The following is a 15000-nucleotide window of genomic DNA, read 5'->3' on the forward strand; positions in this document are numbered from 1 at the left end:
CTTGATGATTAATGCACAATCTCTCTCATTATTCATGAAGACGAGACTGTGGCGGGAGATGCAGAGAGAGAGAGAGAGATATGCAGAGAGAGAGAGAGAGAGAGAGAGAGAGAGAGAGAGAGAGCGTATACGAGAGAGAAAGATGGAGCTGCCGCACTATAGAGAGAGCTTCCCTCTCCAGGTCTCGCACCTCGTGTTTGCTCTTGACGTCAAAAGCGAGACAAGGGAGCACAGTCCCCCCTCTCATTGATGCACTGCCGTAGTACTACAGCCAGAGGAAGGGGGAAAAAAAGTCAAGAATGGAAAGAATCATATGCAGTATATATATACCCTCATCAGGCAGAAGCTTGACATTTCATACCGTGTGTCTGTGCTTATTAGCGTATAGCGAAATGACAGCAAAGGCAAACAGAAGACCAGTGCTAGCTGGTTAATTAGCTCGGAGAGAGTTTAAACAGTTGGCCATGAGGCTAACGCGTTACTAGATGAGTGGAGGAGAGGCTCTGCCCAGAGAAGCTCAGCGGTAATGAGCGGGAAAAAGGAAAGTGACAGGTAAACATGGTGAAATTTAATGGGTCACACATCCATAGACACACATGCAGGCTGACACATGCACAGTGACACACACAGGTGGGTGACACACGCGGGTGGAAAGGGGAAAGTGTGTGGAAATAATATTTTATTTAACACTAATAGTGTTGGAGTGTGACACAGACCCGTACACACCCACACGCCTGCACAGCCACACGCATGCGCGGCCACACACGCCCACACACGCACACGCGCACACACACGCACACGCACACACACACACACACACACACACACACACACACACACACACACACACACACACACACACACACACACACACACACACAGAGGATGACACTGGCAGGGTGACACACTCTGGTGGAAAGGGGGAGGTATGTGAAAATATTGTAGTCGACTGTAATATTGTTGGGTTATTGGCACTATGCTTTCTGTGCTTTGTCGCAGCACTGAAGTGGTAATGTGTTTATTCTTCAAATGAAACAGGTAAATGGGAAATGGATCCACATGTAAATGAAGACAAGGAATTTTATGTAAATACTAAGAGTAAATGAGAAGCTGATTTAAATGGACTTTATCAATGTTACCGTTTAGTTTATAAATTGGATTGGGTTTTGCCAATATATCAACGCGTTCATTCAACATACAGTATATTAGCATGCACGTTTTATGACACATCCATTCTTATTTCTAATGCATGACCTCTGAACACACACAATTATATTCTTTGACATGATTGGCCATGTGAGCTTGGCCTGTCCAGTGTCCTCTTGTGCACTCTTGTTCGATTGAGTGCATCACTGGTCATGTGATTTAAGCTCCCATAAAATGGTCTAATTCACTAAAAAAGGGGTTCCACGCACTTCTCTTTTTTTCATCTGGTGCATCAACGGGAGAGAGACAGGTAATTTTGAACGAAGAGAAGATACTGGAGCAGCACAGATGACATGCTTTTCTTTTTTAATGAAGTGCACAACATATTGGGGACTAATGGCGCGTTCAAAAAGTCGAGAATCCCAAGAAAGACGACCTAAAACCTGGGGAAAGTGGGAGTGAACATTTGGTGACGCAATGTCAGATCGATAATTATCGAGGTTGATCTCTGGCGGAAGTATAGAACAACGAGTTCCCGAGCTTGTGTTTTGTGTGACGACACACGCATCATCAACATGGTGCCCATGTGTGCAACTGGCAGGTAAACATTATCATAAATGCTAAAATATCATCTTGTAATCACTGCCAACAACACCAGTAAATGTCATTCAATTGCAGATGCACATATGTCAGTAATGCTGGCCTCTGACTGTTTAATTTATCTTACTTCAGCTAAAATGATAAGTCGTGGATGTGGAGGCTCAAGTGGAGGTGAAAAAAAGAAAAGAGGACCAAAACAAAACAGGCATGATTCCCGATTGTTCCGGGATCAGTGGCGTTCATGCGCCAAACTCCAGAACTCGGTTGTCATGTGAGCAGTGTCGTCAGCTGTCTAGAAAGGTCCCGAGATCGTGAATGCAACATAACACTTCGATGGGAAACCATATTCATCAGAATCCATGAGTCTAATTAACTCTTTCCTGCAAGCACCAGACATAGCCTACTATCAATGGACTGGCACAGACCATGGCCAAGCGGTTGCGTAAAACGTAAACCTTTATTGCGTATTTCCAAACATTTTATTGCGTATTTTCATTGCGTATCTGCAATATTGCCCATGTTCCCTCGTTTATATCCAGTAGATGCTATGCTTAATCTCTATCTCTTCTTCCCCTGCCTTCCTGCCTCTCCTCTTTACCTCTCCTTTTAAATCCATCTCTAACATTGATGTTTTTTCCCCCATTTGTTAAGCACTTTGAATTGCATGCCTTGTATGATACAGTGCTATACAAATACAATTATTATTATTTATTATTTATTATTATTATTATTATTATTATTATTATTATTATTATTATTATAGCCTACTTCACCACCTGAAATATATGATGGTTGAATTCATTAGCTCAGAAAATTACACAGTTAGGAAAGGGCAACACACCTTTTTCTTTTACAATGTACAACAAAAATTATTGCACATTGGACCTTAAACATCTGTGGTAGACTAGAGGTGGAGGTAATCTGAAAAGAATCAAGACTACTCTGTCAAGTATAACCATGTGAGTGCAGTATTAAAATAAGTTCAAGTTCAAGTGCTCTCTGTTGTGTGGATCACTTTTGTCTTCATACGAGAATCAAGACCTTGGGTGCATTTCTCGACAACATCGTTGCAATGTATTTTCCCATTGGAAGCTTCGTAAGTTGCTAACTGGTTAGCAACAATGCTTTCAAGAAACGGGGTCCTTGACTGGAACTGTAGAGTGTTGACACACAGGTCCACAGGTAGGCTAGAGGTTCTTAAACTTTTTTTTCCTTAAAGGGACACCCTGTAGGAAATGGTCAAAAAAGGTACTGCAACTGTGCTGCTCATTTAGAGTGGGCTGCCTATTGCCAAATTTGATCTTTACATGAAAGTTTACCAAGTAATGAACAAATATTTTCTAGAATGGTCCAAGTAGAGTCATTTTTAATTCATGAATGGGCAGCATGAAGTCTGGAAATCAACAACTAAAAATCTCACACAGTGTCCCTTTAACCTTTTTTTCTTAAAGGGACACTGTGCAGGAAATGGTCAAAAAAGGTACTGCAACTATGCTGCTCAAATCTCACACAGTGTCCCTTTAAAGCACCCCCTTACCTGTGTCCAAGACCAGCTGCACAGCCCCAAACCCAAACCCAACATGTGTATACACACAAAAAAATGATTTAGTGACTAATTTGCACGAGATCAATACGCTAATAATGATTTGGGTTTTGATTTGACCTAATTATGATGTTCCCAAGCAGAATGATGGTCACAAACTCAACACACACAAAAAATCAGCGCACCCCCTGGAATCTCTGGTGCACCCCCAGGGGTTGCCCGCACCCCAGATCAAGAACCACTGGGCTAGAGAAAGGGTTTTATAGTCTGGTTCTGGAGTCTGGGACCTTAATCTCTTTCCATCTCATCCAAGAAAGACCAACAGCCACACAAAGGCCATTTGTATTCATGGTTTTGCTTATTTCCAGTGTGTTTCATGCAGCTCCTTTATACATACTAAGACCATCTGAAACAAGGTCGGATCGAGCCTCAAGGCAGAGACTGCATGTCTGGAGACAAACTGCTTAATCATTTGGCTTTGTCTTCATCTTTTTTCCCCCTTTGTTTACACCCAGCGGGCAGCAAAACAAAATCAAATAAAAAAATTTTTTTTTTTATTTTGTTGTGTTTACCGCTTTGTTCAGGCATACTGCACCAACAAAACTCATTTGCAAGCAGGACACAGTATCCCAATCAAAAAACATGCACATCCAGTGACTGGTTTCGGGTGCAGGTTCAAAAAAGTAAATCCATAAGAAATGAAGAAACACAGCACACCGAGTACCTCCCATTTAAGCCATTTTTAATGCAAGCAGGACACAGCACATGAATGCAGAGAAACCAGGGACACAACAACTACAGAAACAGGGGGAAAGTGGATTCTCCTGCTATAGCAGCCAAAGGGTGGTGCTTTACGGAAAGCTACTCGGGGCCCCTGGGGAGTAGTTAAGTCCACATGCGAAACGCAGCACACCCGCACAGAGCACACAACAGCACACAGCACACACAGAGCCTGGCTGCCTAATGTCCAATTGGCAGATAGCCCCTGGTATCCAGCTGCACCCCTGCACAGGACTTGCGCAACCCCAGTGGCGAGCTGCCTGCCTCTGTATCCCCCAAACAAACAAACAGGGCTGCAGCTTGCTGGGGGTCCAGGCATCAACCAGGAATGCAGGCAGCAGCACATCCCAGCAGATACACTGACACCTCCAACATATTTCCAACAGAACACGCAACGCAGCACACACACCACCCCCTGTATTGGTCTTTTATCAAAGTTCCAGGCCGCTGATTCGAGAGTATTTGTTTTTGACTGACTGTAATGGCCTTCAAAGTCCAAAGAATGGAATGTCCACAAAAAACAAAGTGTTTTTTTTTTAGCTCAAATGGTCAAGGGTTTATTTGTGTATTGTACATATTATTTGTGTTTATTGTACACACAAAGCACTGGACACCCTTCCCCATCTCTGGCCAATGACCCTATGACAGGTTACCAGGACCATCCTCACATCTACACTGCCAATCTAATATAGCCTACTTGTAGTCAGGCCGTGCCCTCCTTGTGACGCAACACCTTTAGCATTGCTTCTAGTCAGGTCAAGAGCAATACAAATATCGCTTCTGAGTTCCCGAAAAAAAAAACTGCCAATCTACCTCCAGAATGGCATGCATGTACGGGACCCCTGACAGCTTTTACCAGGCCTGGGACAAAGTAATCTAAAAGGCCCCCAGCCCCTTCATACAATGTAATGGGGACCCAATTCAGAGCCTCCTCTCTCCACTGGGCCGGGGACAACTGACCTCTTTGTATCCCTGCTCCCATTGGCTTCCCTGTGCATACACGCCTCTCACCTCCACCGGCCTCCATCCAGCATGGCAATGTATAAGTACAGTATGTGTGTCTTCAGTGTGACCCAGTGAACCAACTACCAGGATGCTCTCTGCCTCTGCTGCACCCAAACACACACGCACACACACACTCACGTCACGCAAACACACACACACACAATCCCACTTGTATTCATCCCACACACACACCCTCCAGTCTCTGGGGCCAAATTTGGGAAGCCAAAACAGGAGAGTTATTACGGATCAGGGTGGATGTGAGAGGACCCGGCCAGGAATGGACCTGACCCAATGGAGACATCACACACATTGCACGCAGGCACGCACGCACACATACGCACACACACGCACGCATGCACAATATAACACAACACACACACACACACACATGCATACACGCACACACACGCACAGACAAACACACACACACACACACACACACACACACACACACACACACACACACGCAAACACGACAGAACACAACACAAACGTACACAAACATGATGAGGACATCTAGGGACTAAAAAAAACAACAACTGCTCACTCTACTTTGGCAAACGTGTGGGTACAGACACACACGTAAAGTGAGAGGAATTTAGTTGAGGCTGTTCTCCAAGGCAGCAGCATGAACCCTTAAACTTGTGGAAATGGGATCTGGATGGATGGAGGAGCGGCACTGAAGGGAGAGAAATGAGCGCTGGACACAGCAGTGTGTTGGCCTGCCACTGTCCCACTCCTCTACCCCACCCACACACAGATGACCGTATCACATGCAAACACACACACACACACACACACATGCCGCAAAGCAATAAAGAGTGCACAAGCACACACGCACGCAGACATGCACACACTCGCGCACGCAGACACACCAGCAAAGGCAGTCAGGGGAGAAGGCGAAGAGTGCCAAATAGAACACTCCACACACACACACACACACACACATGCACGCACACAGTCAAGAAGTAAATAGAGCATGCACACACGCACGCACGCACGTACGCACGCACGCACGCACGCACGCACGCACGCACGCACGCACGCACGCACGCACGCACGCACGCACGCACACACACACACACACACACACACACACACACACACACACACACACACAGTCAAATGACAATTCAATGAGTGCAAAACACATCCCAAACAGAATCTGGACCAGTTTTAGTTTGCATGTGCCACATACCAATCAGCCCTTAAAAACAAACTAAGGAACTCAGCCGTAAACAAAAAAACAAGCTCAGGGACTCTCCGTCCAAGGTGCGTTTCATTTTTATAATTTTCGCTGGGGGAAAGTCCCCCCTGGCCCGGCCAGATTTTCTGCTACTGCAGCTGCAATACTCATTGGAGCAGTGTTGCCAGATTGGGCTGTTTCCCGCCCAATTGGGCTGCTTGGGATGGCCGTCAGCGGTCAAAAATGGCATTTTGCAGGAAAACCCGCCCAATTTTGCCCATAGAAATCAATAGAATTGGACGGGATTTAGTGCTTCCAGGTGGGTTTTGAGCATTTTTTGGGCCTCATCTGGCAACCCTGCATAGGAGCAGCAGATTCCTGTTAGGAGAACATAACTCCTCTTACCAGGAGAGGATCCATCTAGAAGTGCCAGAGCCCTCTTTGTTAAAGTGATACTGTCCCATTTTTGGAAATAATCTTACCTCCAAGCTAGCAGTTAACATTGAGTCCTATGAGACCAGTTAGCCGCCAGCTGGTCTCATAGGACTCAATGTTAACCACTTGGAGGTAAAGTTTGCACTGCCATACCCAGAGAACAGTTGAAAGTACAGGAGAACGGTAAAACTCTATTATTGAACTCAAGGGGAGGTGTAAAATAAGCTTATTTCCAAAAATGGGACAGTATCACTTTAAAGGCAAATATTTCTGAAGGCAAGCAAACTCAAATGTCAGGAGGGGGCATTTTATTATTATTATTATAGATTTGATTTTTTTTTTACATGATTTGAAAGCTTGACATTCAGAGTTAACACCTCTTAAGGTAGCAAACTTGAACACTGATTCTCTAACTAATTTTATGCTTATTCTTTGCCTGGGTACTTGTATTTTTTATGTGTTAAGGTTTTACTAAATGCATTTTTTTATGTCTTTTTTGCATTTTTTGTGAGCAGCAGAGTCTATATTATGTAATTCTTGTGGTCTAATTCTTGAGTTTGGAGAGAAAAAAACAGCATGTGTGAAAAATGTCTACAGCAATATCTGTTTAGGACTTTTAAGAATAAAATGTAACATTTTTTTAATCTACTTCCTTCCATTGTGAACACTGCAAAATGTTACGACAACAAATGATCTGTTTTAGATTGTTGAACGACCTCAGGTCTGGCGGCACATTACAAATGACTTGTGTCATTGTTGTATCATTCCTCTGCGTGTATAGATAGCCTCATACATCTCCTGACATCTCCGAAGTCTGACAAGCTGTTCTATGTCAGTGTGTCATAGAACATTGTAGACGTGAACATACCATGAAGAGGAACGATTAGCCTGACGTGTCTTTGTAGCAGCCAACTCCTTATGTGAAGAGCCTGGTGAAGAATAGCTACTTTAGAGTCACTGAGCCCTCTTATGTGGAAGACTCTCCTTATACACCATGAAGAGCACTCTTTGAAGGCAAACCATGCCCTTTTAATAAGTAGAAACATCTCATGGGAAGAGTGGTTGACTTCTTTTTTTAGAGTAGCAATCTCCGTACATGACAAGTGGCCTGCTTGAAAGCAAACGTGTGCATTCTTGTTAAGATTTCTTCAAGGAAGGGTGGCAGAACTCTCTTTAGAGTAGCAATCGTATGCTGTGTGGACAGAGTGAACTCGATGTAGGTAAAGTGTGCTCTCTTGTCCGGAGGACCATTACTTCTTGTGGGAACAGTGGACTCTTTTCAGAAGGACAATTGTCCTCTTGGAGCCGACTGCTGTGCTGTGCAGCTGAGCATCATTTCCCTGCTAAAAGATCCCAAAGAATCCGAGGTGTTAAAAGAAACAAATTAATTATGCCAGAGGCCACACACGTACACTCACAAAAGGTAGAGAAAAGGAGCTTTCTTTTGTAAATTCATTTTTGTAACAAATTGAACGTTTTTTTCCCCCTTTCTTTTCTTGGTTGTAAACTTCATTCATACATTCACTTCGCTACAGCTCTGAAAAAAAAAAACGGCCCCTCCCCTCGTTTTTGGAGGTACAGACCTCACAGCGACAGGTATTCTCTCTTTCACAATCCTTCACTCTTCCCTCAACCCATTCCCTCCCTCCTTCTCTCATTGCTTTTTGTTGTGGCGGGGGCTATAGACAGGGTCGGATTAAGATGGCCTGGGGCCCCGAGGCTACAGATTTCTGTGGGCCCCCCAGAGGAAAAAAATTACATATACAGTGGCATAATTACGAGCTTGGAATCAGTGGTGAAATGTCTATTACCTGTGCTCAACACAGCAGATTATTTTTTATTATTATTTTATTATCTTTTCTGTGTGTGTGTGTGTGTGTGTGTGTGTGTGTGTGTGTGTGTGTGTGTGTGTGTGTGTGTGTGTGTGTGTGTGCGTGTGTGTGTGTGTGTGTGTGTGTGTGTGTGTGTGTGTTTGAGAGAGGGGGGGGCGGTGTCGAGCATAATGCACTTAATCTCTGCTGCACTTTAAGTTGGAGGGGGGGGGTCTGGGGGCTGTCAAGCACTGGTGTCACTTTTACCTCTTATTGCACTTTACTTGAAAACCTGCTCCTACTAAGAATCGTACCCCAAACACAATTCCGTTGCCTTTTTGACAATGACAATAAATTCTTGAATCTTGAATCTTTTTAACTTAGGTGGGGGCCCCTAAGCAACAGTCATATCCAGCCTGTGCGTTAATCCGGCCCTGCGTACAGAGACCCCACAGCAACAGGTATTCTCCCTTTCACAATCCTTCACTCTTTCTCAAACCTCACTCACACCCTCTCTCTCCCCCTCCCTTCCCCCCTCCCTCTGTCATTGCTTTTTTGTTTTTTTTTGGGGGGGGGGGACTGAATTGAGGCGTCACTTTGTGGCCCCTCGCAGCAGTAGGCCCTGTGTGGGCCTGTTGTCTTTGTGCAGCCGAGCGACACGCCTTTCTCTTAATCATTGATCCAATTAATTTGGCACAGTGGCCAGAAGCATGAAAAGGGAGCTCGTTTTCTCCTGCCCTCCATCTCGGACGCGGCGGACACAAAAAGACAGTGTGGGTGGGTGGGGGATTGGACTGGGGGATAGGTACACTGTAAAAAATTATATCAGTGATAAGACATGATAACTTATAAAATTAAGTTATTCTCCTATACACTGCAATGGGAACAACGTGGTTTGACTTGAAATTTTAAGTTAACCAGCTGCCTCAGAATTCCAAGTTAATTAAAATCTTTATTGTAAGTTCAATTGCAATGCAAAGCTTCACACAACTTACAATAAGGATTTAAATTAACTTAGAATTCTGAGGCAGCTGGTATTTTTTTTACAGTGTAGGTGGTGGTGGTGGTGGTGGGGTACAGCTCGGGATGTGTGTGTGTGTGTGTGTGTGTGTGTGTGTGTGTGTGTGTGTGTGTGTGTGTGTGTGTGTGTGTGTTAATAGTTAGTTGATGTTGGGACATGGATTGGGATGTGGCACCGGGGGTGGGGGTGGGGGGGTGTAGTAGTGCTATAAAGACAGACAGAAACAAGGTGGGGTAACGGGGTGTAGGTGTGAGTGGGATGTAGTGGTGGAGATGATGCTTGAAAAAGTGGAGAAGACGCTCTAACACTATCGCCTAAATATCGCTAATTTTAACAGTTCTTAACTGGGTGCTGAATCCCACAAAAAACTTCATTGAATGAATGAAACGAAGGACAGCACTCTTCGGATTTCTTCTTTGTTTATTTGCCCTTCGTTTCATTCATTCATGTAGTGGTGGAGTAGAGTCAGTGAAGATGCAAACAGGGTGGGTGATCAGGGGTGGGGTGTCTCGGCATGCAGCATCGGGATGAGGGCACAATGATGGCGGTGGTGGTGGTGGTGGGATATAGTGAAGACGAGACAGTAGTCACAAGTGGCAGGGCAGGACGTCCCGTGGCGCTCACTAACGCCCGTGATTGACACTCCTGCCAAACCTGCTGAGGAGCTGGCTTTTGTCAAGCCTGAACGGGATTTAGCCTGAATGAATGGAGGTGGCAGCTACTGCGCTACAAACCACCCCACCCCCAACCCCACCCAACCGTCAACCACCGCGGTCGACGGACGCTGACATGCAAATGTCCAATTAATGGCTTTCTTTTGACTTACAACCTGTCTCGGCGCCACAATGGAGTCCTTTTATCTCGTTACATTTTTCCTTTCTATGGCAGTAAACCCCCCTCCCTCCCGTGATATTCCTGGACAAAGCCGCCCGGGCTCCGACTGTGCCTGTGGCAACCTAGTCAACACATTTGGATCCATTAAGGGACTGGGCTCGGTATGTGCCCCACAGAGACATTTGTTTTCAGTTTCAGCACAGCGACGTGTGTGTGTAGTGTACTGTGTGTGTGTGTGTGTGTGTAGTGTGTGTGTACTGTGTGTGTGTGTGAGGGAAGGAGCGTGTGTGTGACCAATTTTGAACTCTTACCAAGGAGCAGTATGTGTGAGAGAGACCTACCGTACAATACAGAGAGAAAGAAAGAAAGAAAGAGAGAGGGAGAAAGTGTGTGTCTGTCTGTTTGTCTGCAGGTGTGTGTGTGTGTGTGTGTGTGTGTGTGTGTGTGTGTGTGTGTGTGTGTGTGTGTGTGTGTGTGCGTACACACAGTATGTGAGCAGGTGTGAGTGTGAGTGTGTGTCTGTCTGTCTTTGTGCAGGTGTGTGTGCGTGAGTGAGTATGTTTAGAGGGGAGGGGGTCACTGTATGTGTGGCTGTGCACTGCTTTGTGCCAGGTGAATGAGCGACCCCTCCTCACCCTCCCCGTGCCGGGTCTTTCAGGAAATGACCTGAATGAGAGCCACCCACACAGCTTCCTGAGCCCCTGTGCATGTGTGTGTGTATGTGTGTGTGTGTGTGTGCATGCGTGCACATACTATGTGTGTTTTATTTCAGACACGTTCACAGGTCCCCCCCCCCCTGAGTGAGCCCCCACGTGTAATATTTGACCTCGAACTGCATGCGAGGGCGAGGGCACGGCGCGGCACAGCGCACACGGCACACAATGTAAACAGTTCACACGGGTTACCGTGGGTCATTAAGCTTCGGCCATTCCACTGCTGCTGCCATCACGTCACTGCTTCTTCAGGCACAGTGAAGTCATTATGCACTGTGCTACCGTCCTCCGTACACCACCACCCGTGGCTTACGCACCACCATCCTAGCCTGATTGTTATCGACTTTCAAATCTCTTCGAGACTTGGTCTGACCAAGAGCATAACGATTAACATTTCCCAAATGGCATGGTTGACCTAGCCTGGTCCTGACCATACCATAATACTGCCATTTCCATTTCGTATTCATGGTCTGGACTTTGTTTGATCTGACGCGATTGCAGGAAGCAGGAAGGACATTTTTGGAAAAATCAGGATTTAACTTATAAGTTGTTGAACAAACATGTCTGACGTCTATCTATGGCGATGTAGGACCGTTTAACAGACTTGTCTGACAGAACATCCTACCGTAGAATAAAATTACAATGTAGGACCGTTTTTCAGAGCACCGGCAAAAATCCTCTACCGGGGAACATAGGACCCTTTTTTCAAAAAAGGGTTCTATGTTCCCCACTGCTTCAAAGTAGACTGCTGCCACATGGCAAAGTGCAGGTTGCTGTTGCAACTGTAGCAGGTTAGGTTTAGGGATAGTTTTGGTCAGGGCTCAAATTGAAAACTCGGAAACATTGCATTCCAACAGGCGAGGTTTAGGGATGGTTTTGGGAAGGGCACAATTTGAAAACATACAATGCGGGGAACATAGAACCCTTTCTTAGAAAAAGGGTCCTATGTTCCCCGCTCCCATACAAAGACAGGGGAACATAGGACCCGGGGAATATAGGACCCGGGGAACATAGGTACGCTCCCTGCATCACTAGGAGTGCGCGGCCTGGTGACCACCATCCTCCCTGTCTGTCCATATACTCAAGGCTTCTGCCCAGTCACCATACACCCATGGCTGTCCACTCAAGACTCTGTTAACATCCTCTGTACGCCTCCCATGGCTATGCACCACGAGAGTTTTCTCCATGTACTCACAGCTTCTCACAACTTATCCCTCCCTCCATACAGTATCGACAGTCGCCCACTCATAAACTCCCATCCTCCTGTCCTCCACATGGCGGCTAAGCACTACCATCCACCCTCTCTTACCATACAAAGCACTCAAGGCTCCTTTGGTCCAAGAAGACAGATGCTGAGGCACTCAAGGTTGCATTTTTTTTAAAACTGTTTTATTTGGCTACAATGGAGTGCCTCAGCATCTGTCTTCCTGGACCAAATTTGAGAGCCCCTACACTGATGAGCATCAAGGGAAAAAGGTGAAGACCCAGAAGCACTCCAATTACCTGCTTGTGTTTGACACTCAAGACTCCTGCCCAGTCTCCATATACCCAAGGCTATCCACTCCAGACTGTGTTCCCATCCTCCATACACCAATGATTCTACAACATCTTCTGCTTTTCATTTCTTTCCTACTGATTGGGCAGTTGGTCATGGAATCATCGGATCGAATGCCATCAATGCCTAAAGTGTTCTTGAGCAAGTTGTTTTGGAGTAAAGCGTTGGCTGACTGTACCGTAACGTAATGTAAAATAGTATTACTAAATGACTAAATACACTCTATTCTACCCGCCTACTCTCCAGATACCAAAGCTGTCCGCTCAACACTGTTCCTATCCTCCAACATGAAAAGGCGTGTTATTTTCACGCTAGTGCATTCCACATGCTGGTGCAATGCATTTTCTTGTGAAGCAGTGGTGGGCAATGCCACTGAAGTTGAACAACAGAAAATGCTAATCTGTGCCCTGACCAACACCCACCTTAACGCTAACCTGTCAGTAAAGCCACATTTTGTCAACTTTATTTTGGGCAACAGTGAAACAAGCAGGGAAAATGGTGAAATTGTGCCCAGACCAAAACCACACTTTAACAGGGGGTTGTAGAGCATCAGGAAACATCCAAAAGCGGGGGGCACGCACGTGATAGATCAGGGGTGCCCAACCTTTTTTTAACCGAGATCTATTTTTGAAGTTGATGGTCGGCTGTGATCTACCAAGTCAAATTTAAGGATGTCAGTATGAAAATTTAAGATCACCATTTAGTAATCACCATTATTATTAACAAAATGTTTTAGTAGGCTATATGGCTGTGTCTTTTCAGTGTGTTTTTAAAGTGTGTTGAATAGCCTATTAACAAAGCAATGCATTACTGATATGCAGACATAATTTCAGTCCTACACAAGTCCTAAACAACTGAAACAATTTCAAAATTATTAACATTTGGTATATAAAAGGCATATGTAGGCACATAGGCCCTATTTCTAAAATATGATGAAGCATTATCAAATGCTGGTACAAATTAAAAAGGGCTGAGAAATTCACCATGTGTTATGGGTAAATAGTAGGCTAGTTAAGTTCACTCTACTGAGAGAGAGAGAGAGAGAGAGAGAGAGAGAGAGAGAGAGAGAGAGAGAGAGAGAGAGAGAGAGAGAACTCATTGGATTGGTTAACGCCCCTGTTAAGAGTGACTTCTTCTATGAAGCGCAGCAAAGGCTTTCTATTGTGTTTGGCCAATCGTTTTTTCCACAACCAGAGCAAGAAACATCACACATCGAAGTGAATTCCATACATGTCAACTACTAACATTTCCCTTACATGCGGCACGCGATGTAAACGCAGTTACCGATGATGCATACAATTAGCGATTTGGAGAAGATCCTCGCATCTCGCCGCGTCATAACGCATCGTTGCGCACATGTTCTGTTACTCACCCGATATTACATGTTTGCACACATGAACCAACTGCAATACCCTCACGGTCACTTCCTAATGCTTTCTCCTCATTCTGTGTTACACTGGGACTAATTATCTAACCAATACAATACCAGCAGCTTCCTACATAGCCTACTGTTGAAAGACAGTATTTTCCCCGTCACATTACACGTCTCGCGATCGACTGCCACTCCCCTTGAGATCGACTGGTAGCTCGCGATCGACTGGTTGGGCACCCCTGTGATAGATGGTTCGAATCGGCATTGTATTCATACGTATTGTCATGATGCCACGCTGCCTCCATGCACTCAGAGCGTCAGGACACTGTAGGCCACACATCCATGGCTTTGCATATGTCTCCTGTAAAGTAGCCTCACACTCCATACATGCATGAAAAAGAAATACACTATGCCTCTTACAATTATAGTTCAATGGAGCACTTGAATTCAATATACAGCATTTGCTCTATGGCAATTGAGAAATGGGTAATCTTTGAAAATTGGTATTGTATATACTGAAGGTAAATCATTTTGTAAGTTACATATATTTATTTTTGGTATAGATGCACTTTTGGTCAGACATGAAGCACAAGAACCTTGAGGGCCCCATGAAAGAAAATAATCTTCGGGCTGAACCTCCGCGCCAACCACATGCCAGTCCTCTGTGGGGCCCTGTATGTGAACCAGTGTTGCCAGATGTGTCTGACCAAATCCCGCCCAAAATGTTGTCAAGAAACACCAAAATGCGCTAAATTCTGCCCAAATTCAACAAATTACATTGACTTCTATGGGGCCAAAACGTCTGAAAAAAAAACTGCCAAATGGCCAAGACGCTCATCCCAAGTAACCCAATTGGGCAGGCACCCGCCCAATCTGGCAACACTGGCCCTGTATGTGAACCTCTGGGGCCACTAAATCTGCCCCCCTACTCCCTCCTTTACCCTCCTAAACCCCCCCTTTGCGTTACGGTACCCCCAGTTCATGATCCTTCAAGCACTG

This window comes from Engraulis encrasicolus, chromosome 10 (assembly GCF_034702125.1).
Source record: "Engraulis encrasicolus isolate BLACKSEA-1 chromosome 10, IST_EnEncr_1.0, whole genome shotgun sequence".
Taxonomy (NCBI): domain Eukaryota; kingdom Metazoa; phylum Chordata; class Actinopteri; order Clupeiformes; family Engraulidae; genus Engraulis; species Engraulis encrasicolus.